At 42.6% G+C, this 8,777-nt stretch overlaps 1 long non-coding RNA gene across 1 annotated transcript in view; it reads left to right on the top strand.

The window, feature by feature from the left end:
* The window catches only part of LOC138453562 (uncharacterized), a 28,189-nt gene continuing 19,412 nt past the window's right edge, over positions 1-8,777 (top strand). The window contains exons 1-2 of the long non-coding RNA XR_011260469.1: positions 1-150; positions 3,119-3,214. This is a non-coding gene — a long non-coding RNA (uncharacterized lncRNA). The remainder of the gene's footprint in view (positions 151-3,118; positions 3,215-8,777) is intronic.

Below are 8,777 nucleotides of genomic sequence, written 5' to 3'. Positions count from 1 at the left end.
GCTTTTCTGTCAGTCGGGAATGTTTCAGCCTACTGCGCTACCACAGAGAACATGTCCCACGGACTGCCCCCACTGAGTAACTCTGTGGTTAGGACGGCATTTGCCTCGCAGCTACCCTTGCCGCAGCCACTGGATCCACGCAAGCACAGGGTGAGTAAAGTCAGCTCATCAGTAATCACTGTGTTTGTTGTACCTGATAACCGGAATATCATAATATCTTTTTGTGAAATGGAAACCTCCTTTATAGGCTTCAAATGGCATGCCTTGACTGACAGCTACACACATAACCATTCTCATAGCTTTCCGATTCATCTTCTGCACGTTGTGGTGGTGCACAGCATTTCAAGAGAACACTATTTTGATATTGCTCTTTCTTTTCCATTTGCCAAGATGTCCGGGGTAGCGACATTACAGGACGTACAATCACAGGATCATTAGCACCGTTGACACCAAAGGTTGCAATCTTTCAGGCTGGTGGCATGGTGGCATCACAGGAAGCTGCACCACTAACATAAAAACTATAATACATTCAAGATTCATAAAGTCATGCAAATGCTACTAAAAGGCTAGTCTAGTTACCAGCTTTAGATCAAATCGTAGGGTGCTGTCCTGATGGAGGAATAGGGAATATAAAGGAGGCCATATACCATAGCAAGGATTTGGGCAAACGGAGAGATCCAGCCGAACAAAACGATTCCTAAGAGAAGCTAATTCTTCGGACCAACTTTCAAACTATGTTGAATAAACGTTGACTCGGTCAATGAATTAAGCTGTGAGTACAGAATGACATGGCTTCTTTCAATGAATAATTTTTTACATACATTCAGAAAAGAGCAGAACTAAAACAGTGTGTTTCTTAACACATTGGGGATAACAAAACAGTACAGAGGGGCACTTTTTAGCAGTCAAGAATGACTGAAAAGGACCAAAGTTAGTAACTGAAGTGCAAAACATAGTCAATTCAAGAGAAAACAAATACATTCCAAATAAGGGTAAAAGCGGGTAAAATGAATGGCCAATCACTTGTCCGGTCTTGCCCATTATATTGCATCTTTGTCTTTACAAAGTCATCAGGTATCTCTCTTCCTCGCTCTGTTCCTTCACCTTTATTGCCCTGCTGCTTGGCACTGCATCAACCTCGAAAATCTATTTTCAGAATATTCTCTGATTCATTTGTCAGCATAAGATGATATATTGTCCATCTCTCACGCCAAGAACAAACAGAAACAAAATGTATATAAGAAAAGGTAACATTAACCTAAGGGGGCAAGTGCTTCAAACTAAAGAGGAGTAGGAATTCAATATGCAGAATTGTCACTGGAGGCAGTAGGGGGGTCAGGTTGGGAGGATGCAGGAGATGGCAGTGACAGCTACCTTTTTAGCAAGTAAGCAAAGTTTGAGCCAAGCTTTGAAGTGATCCACAGCTGGGCTGGCTGGTAATGTCATGGGCAGCAGGAGGTTTCAGGTGAGCAGGGTGGGTATGGAGAAATAGAAGAAGACAGAGGAGGCACAGGCAGGGTATGGGACAGTGAGGTTGAGTGCAGAGGAGGATTGAAGGGAACAGGATGGTGAGTACATTGAGATACAATCAGACAGGTTCTGAGAAGCAAGACCATTGATAGGTTTGTAGACTAGATCCAAGGCTGTGGAAAGGAAGGTGTGAATGTGCAAGCCGGTTCGTGTTGGTCAAATGGAGTCATAAGTGCACAGTGAAAGTCAAAGAAAGAGCAATTAATGGAAGAGGTATACATATGGAAAAGAGACACATCATCAAGGTAAGGGGCAAGAGAGTCCTGCCTGAATTTCCTCTTAGTCACTGATGAGGCGAGATGAGGAGTAGAAGGTGTAGGGACTGAGAAGTTAAAGTAAACAATGGAATAATCAGAGGATGAGGGGTCAATGGAGAGGTCGGAGGAGGAGAGTGAATTAGAGAGAAAGACAAGGTCAAGAGAGTTCCCACCAGAGTGGTCAGATATGATGGATTTAAGTTCAAGGCTGCAGAGGGCTTGGGAAGGTATCATATAGGCACTTAATGGTAGTAGTCACCCTCTTTATTAGGTATATCATAATTGGTTATTTATAATGTGCCTAATAACCAGAAGTTTCTAAGCGCAGACCCGGGATCAAACCTGTGTTGCTCCACATCGTCTTGCTTCCAAGGCAAGCATGTTGCCCCTGAGCTATCCTCCCAAGGCTAGTGACTGGATTAGGTTCTTATTTTAAATCTAAGGTCTCATCTCCCCCTACTTTTATGCCTGTTCTGACTGCTTATGTAATCACCTGCAGGAGAGGTTGTACCCATTTTAAAAACAGTCTGTTGTGCATCCAGGTCTTCATCATATATGGAGATTAAGAGTCACATAGATACATTTCTCATTACTGCTGCTTATGTGCATTCCACTTCATTGCAGTCATACATGTTTGTACGTTTGTAGCCACGCGATTGAGCAGTTATTTATTTGGCTTGCCAGCCCTCGGAGGTTTGACTTTGCATTGTGTTGCCTTGCTTTACTTCATAGTCTGAGAGGGAAATAATAAATGGGTCCATCTGTCTACAGATCATCCCTTTGCCCTCCCCAGAACTTGCCTGCAGCTTTTCCCCCCGCCTATTCATAGTAAAACACAAGTAGTAAATAAAGGGTGGATGGGCTGCAGCTCTATTGCACAAAATGATAGCACTGCTAAGAGGGTATTTTTTCAGCTGGAACAGGTGGAACAGATGCTTCATTTTATGAGCTCCCATTTGCTTATTTTTTTAGGAGGAACACATGTTCCTGCTCCAGTGGCTTAGCATTCAAAGCATGGGCACCAAAGAAAAGGTCCATGTGCTAACAGCCCTAAAGACAGCAGAATTGCACTATGTACCAGCTGTTAAAGTTGTTAAAGTCAGAGAGACCGTAATCAAGGCCCAAACCATTTAGTTGCTGAGTTTTTCACTAACGGTACAATCCGATGGCCCTTCCAGAGTGTCTACCTTTCTGAAATGGCTAGACCCTGTTGCAGCAACTTACAACCTGCTGCACATTTTAAAAATGGATATGCATTTGTAGTGTTTAAAATGACACTTGTTAGTTTGTTTTAGACATTTGCACTTATTGTTCTTTTGTTATCTTTTCAGACATTTCTTATGTTTCCCTGGAGAACATTTTTATCAGATGGGGGTCTCTTCCCCGTGTTAGTGGGCAGCCTGTGCACCACAGAATACAACATGCAGGTACCGTAACGTGTGAAATATCATTCCTTAACCAGCATTTGTTTATGCGATGGTGTGCACTGAAACAGCGTCAGAGGCTTTCCATGAACTACTGCAGTGGTCTCCTCTACTTTTCTCCTTTTGTTTGTTTTTGCCAATGTGTGTTCAACAGAGTTGTTTCTACCTTGAAAATGTTTTATCGGATACCAAGCAACATGTATTCTAGAAATACATGCTTCCTACTGTTTTATCTGATTTCATTTGAATGCTTATGGAGCTCAGTGTTCACTCAATATGGCGTCTTTCATCTACAAAGAACATTATTGCAGCCAGTCTATTAAAAGTAATGTTTTAAGTAAAGCTAACTCAGCTGTATGAGATGTTGGTGAGTAAACCAAGTCCTCTCACCTGCCAACCTGAGTCCACCCAGTGTTTCATCCTTCATAGGTTGGTATGATATGATAGGTTATTTATAACGTTAAAGCGCAGACCCAGGGATCGAACCAGTGTTGCTCTGTGTCATCTGGCTTCCAGGGCGAGCACGTTGCTGCTGAGCTATCCTCCCAAGACACGTTGGGTACGTTCGTTTTTGCAAATACAACCACAAAGCTCATTGAACTTCACTGAGTATCCCTACACGCACACATCCCATTCAAAGACAGCTGCAGCATATGCAACGCCGTCATCAGGCATACTCCCACCTACCTGGCAGACATCATTGACGGTCAGTGCACCACCGGAAGTCAGGACCCGACGAGACTAGATCAGCAGAAATGCAATAAAGAAAGAACCAGGAAACAAGCATGCTCAATCTGCAGTTCAGGAAAGAGATCAGGACTCTCCTCTTTAAGGAGCGGAAACTTCACACCCTGTACGATGCACCCTACGAGCCACCCAGCCCAGTGTTTCTACTGATGTCAGCTTCTACAGTCCTCCCCCGTTCATTTCCCCCACACATCTTTCAGCAATGTTTTCTGTTTCATACTAAATGTAAACGTTCCCTCTACCTTAAATGGAACCCCGGTAACAAATGCTGTGTTTTAGGGACTGTTCCCCGTAACCATCTAATGTATGTCTGTGACCCCTAACAATGTAAAGAGATATATTGCTTCCCAAAGCTACCCCCCGTGAATAAATACCCAAAATAAAATAAGGCATACATTCATAAAGCCCCCAACATAGATTTGTACTGTTCACTTTTGTTGAATAATATGAATAGGTAGAGATTACGTTGAATTACTTCCCATCACAAAAAACATAAGTATAGATGTTATAGCTGGATCGTAAGAGGTTGACCCATTTGAAAACCTTTTTTTGGTAAACTCTTTAGCCTATCTTTAAGCTGTTTCTGGCAACTCCACCTATACACTACTTCATATCTATGAAGCAGGGACGTGTGGGTTTCTTGCACTGTACAGTTCTAATCCTGGAGTCCAGGGTTCCATGCTCTAAGCCAATAAAAGTACAAACAAAAACCTGCCCTGCCAGTAAACCTTCCCTCTTCTACCCAGTCTTGGAACTCAATTATCAGGGAGTAAGTACAGTAAGGTTGCTCAGAGGCAGCAGAAGACAAAAACGTCTGCTGTCAATAATATCCAAACAAGGACACAACTAGCGCAAAACAGCAGGCAAGAGCAAAATGAAGAGTTGGAAAATATTCTTTTATTTTATGTTATCGTTCTGGGTAGAACCAGGGCATGTCCAGCGTACGAGAATGTCAATGTCCTGGCTATCATTGTGACATCTGTTGAATATCATGCTGTGAGGATCCCGATCTAATGTTGAGACGATTGCAATTCCTATATAAAAATATGATTGCCCCATTTCTAAAAATGTCTTCACTATAAGCGCAGCAGTCTCAACCAAGTACAGCAATTTTGCATGTGCAGCAATTTTAGAAGGCATTGCTCCATCACATCCAAGGGGCATCCATCTTAGATGAAGCCACTAAAAACTCACCTCTTCTCCTGGGCCTTACAACCTTTAGATTACCAGTAAAGGATCAGTCGCTGAAGAAACCCAACCTGCTCTCTCCACCTACTAATCATCATTACCCCCAGAATGAGATTCCAATCAACATGGACTCTACTCAGCCCTGGGCTTTCTCCAAAATGTACCAGTATCACCTCCATGTGTAGTTAAAACAGAACAATACCAGACTTCCTTGTGCACTCCTGCATTGGTGGGCCCAGGTAAATACTACCCTGAAGCACAGCCACACCACCACGTGCAATACAGTACCGTACAGAAGAATTCAGTGGCCCAGGAGAGGAGGAGGGATGGTTAAAGGCTTGCACCTGAGATTTAGTGAACCCTGGAATGAGCAGCTGTGTCCACAGTGATTATGTATGACCAATGTTTGTGTGATATGTAGCATGTTTTTTTGGTGAAACATCCCAATTTAAAAGAAAACTTGTGCATTGGTGTATTTCTCTATTTAATATTAATGTGGGGGATGTATTGAAAACAAAATGTGCACACACTTTATACTCAGAAAATAATGTTAAAACCTGAACTGTACTAGAAAAACAAAAGAGAGGTGAATGAAACACAAGTGAAGAGGGGACAAAGAAAGTAAGACGTCCAGGGTGACACTATTACTCTTAATCTTTAATCAGGAGCATATTTTATCAGGGCTAGAGCACATTTATATTTGAAAATTGAATTTTCCTCTGTGGGCTGGTTTTCTCATCAACATGGGCAGCAGCAGTCTTTACCCATACAACAATTGAGGCTTGTCTTAGTCCTTTCTTGGAGAGGAGTGCTGCTTTTGGTGTCAGGGAACAGGGATACTGATGTGGCACTGTCAATACATTTGATCTTTTTCATCAGGTTATTTCTAGTAAAAAAAAAAAGTACTTCTGTATTCTTTCTTCGCACCGTTAAGTCAACTGAGGTGAGCACTCTTGCAAAACATATGTACAATATTTGAATAGAACCACAGATTTAGCAGTTTCACACAGTGAGAAGCAATCACAGCATCCGACAAGGGCACAGGAACACAAGGGCAGGGGGCTCATGGCGTTGCAAAGTGTTCCTCCACCAGCATCATTCCTGCCCGAAATTGGGGAACTGGCCATTTCATGAAAAAGATGGATCAAGTCTTTTGAAGATTATGCCAGTGTTGTGTGCGGCATGAGCTACAACGTTGATAGAAAGAAGCCTTTACTCTTACACTGTTTGGGACCAGCAGGACAAGAAAAATTTGAGGACCTTCCATATCTACCAGAGGAGGAATGTCTCAATATGAATGAATATGAGAAATCTGTAAAGAAAATTAACAAGCACTATGAGAAAAAAGTAAGCACTATACTAGAACGCTACAAATTTGGCAAACGGGTACAAGAAGTAGGAGAAAGTGCAAAGCAGTACATCACAGCCCTTTGGAAACTTGCCAGGACCTGCAATTTTAATCAGCAGTTGGATGAAAGACTCAAGGATCAATTCATGCTGGAGTGCAGCAGCAGCAAAGTCAGGGAGAAACTATGGGCGGAAGGGATCCCCCGTTTGATACTGTACCACGGATTGCAAAGTGGTGGAACGCACTTATAAATGCGTCAAGACACTGTAAAGCAGGATTAAAGAAATGATGATTGGGCCAAATCCAGAAAAGGCTCTACCCAGGCTGACGACTCCTGTTGTGTCATCGGAGACAATAGCACCTGTAAATGATCACCCTCCACAGAGAAAATCGGTTCCGGAAGACAGAAATTACAAGAGAGGAGGGCAGAGGTTAGAAAACCATAGGAGGGAGAGGAACGCCCCGAATGAATTGGCAAAGTAACCCAAGAAGATGTTACAGGTGAGACAGTGCTTCACACTGGGCCAACAACCTGGATTGCCCGGCTTTGAGAATCATTTGTAAGGTTTGCAATGGAAAGGGCCACCTGGCCAGAAGTTTTAGGATCAAGAAGACCTCAACCCACTAGATAGGTGGCGATTACAGCAAGAATGATGGAGATTAATGCATATCACCAGTAGGCAAGGAGGAAGAGGAACTAGACAGCCCTAAAGCAGCTGTTTTCATCAATGGAGAACCGGTCATGATGACGATCGACTCTGGGGCAAAGTACACTCTTATGCCGGAGACTCAGTGGAAGAAGTTTGGTCATAAATACCTGAATGAGGTCGACACAAACCAAAAGGCCTATGGGGCAGTAAAAATAGACCGCAAAGATTGGTTTCATGCAACTCTGCAATTCAAAGGGAGAGACGCTACTGGGAAAATATATGTGTCAATGAAAGGAGCGATCCTATTGTTGAGCTGGGCCCATCAAAAATAACTTTCTGCCAAGCTGGATCCGAATGCAAAAGACAGTGTTTTCAATCAAAAATTCTCAGAATGTTCTGCAACAAATGTGGGAAGGAGTATTTCAAGGATGCTTACATAGTTTTGTTAATCGAATAAGGGTCAAACATAATTGTACGCCAGTAGTTCAGAAGCAGCAGAGCATTACGATATCTATGAAAGATGAAATGAAGATGAAATTGAAGAAGCTTGAGAAACAGGGAATTATAGAGAGCATTGATGTGTTGATGTCTCCCCTTTGGTCGCAGTTAGGTTGAGCTCAGGAAAGTGAGATTGTCCATGAATATGAGCGAGCTCAACAAATGTGTCATCCCAGAGAGACATCCCTTGCCCAAAATATAAGAGAAAATATCGACGATGGTTCCAGCCAAAGTGTTCTACACTTTGGATCTCACCTCAGCATACGATCAAGTTAAGGTGCATACGGACTCAAGGCATTTGACAGCGTTTGGTTTATTTTGACAGCCTCCGTATTCCAGAAGATTATGTACAGTATATTTGATGGTGATGAGGGTGTGTTGTTCTTCCAGGATGACAGTTTGGTATATGCCGACAATATGGAAGAGCACAACAGAAGGTTAGATGGAATCTTTAGGAAAATATATGCTGATGGTTTACTCTGAGTAGGGAGAAGTGCAAGATCAACAGAAAATAGATCAAATATTTAGGGCATGTCATCTCCAAAGAAGGGATATCTCCCAAAAAGAACCTATCAGAAGTAATTGAGAAAATGCCCACACCAACTGGTAGGGACCAGGTACACAATTTCCTCAGTATTGCTGAGTATAATTTTAAGTTCATCTGAGACTTTGCCAAGCCCACGGCTGAGAGAGAGTTGATTAAAGCAAAGATAGCATTTGAATGGAGTTATTGCTGTGAGAAGGAATTTGTTCACATAAAGAAAGCGTTGGCAGCAGCCCCCGTGCTGCAGAATTACAGAAGGGGAAGGAACACAGTCATCACAACGGATGCAATCAACATTGGTGTGGGTGCATTGTTAACTCAGATTGATGGAGGGAAAGCGTATGTAGTAGCTTTTGCCTCAAGATTACTAAAGGGACCGGAGAAGATTTATGCCACCATCATAAAAGAGGCTTTGACAATCAAGTGAGTAACAAAGAAGTTTGGGAGCTTTGTGCGGGGAACACAGTTTGAAGTGCACACTGACCACAAACCACTGGTGGAGATAATCTCATCCAAAGGCTTGGATAAAGTGTCAGCAAGAATTAAAATATGGGTTTCCAGTTTAGAGGAATATGATCTCAATATGATGTA

Source organism: Ambystoma mexicanum, chromosome 4p, assembly GCF_040938575.1.
Source record: "Ambystoma mexicanum isolate Mex_15411 chromosome 4p, UKY_AmexF1_1, whole genome shotgun sequence".
Lineage (NCBI taxonomy): Eukaryota > Metazoa > Chordata > Amphibia > Caudata > Ambystomatidae > Ambystoma > Ambystoma mexicanum.
Note: the sequence above shows the minus strand (reverse complement) of the source record. Positions and strands in the feature narration are given on the sequence as shown.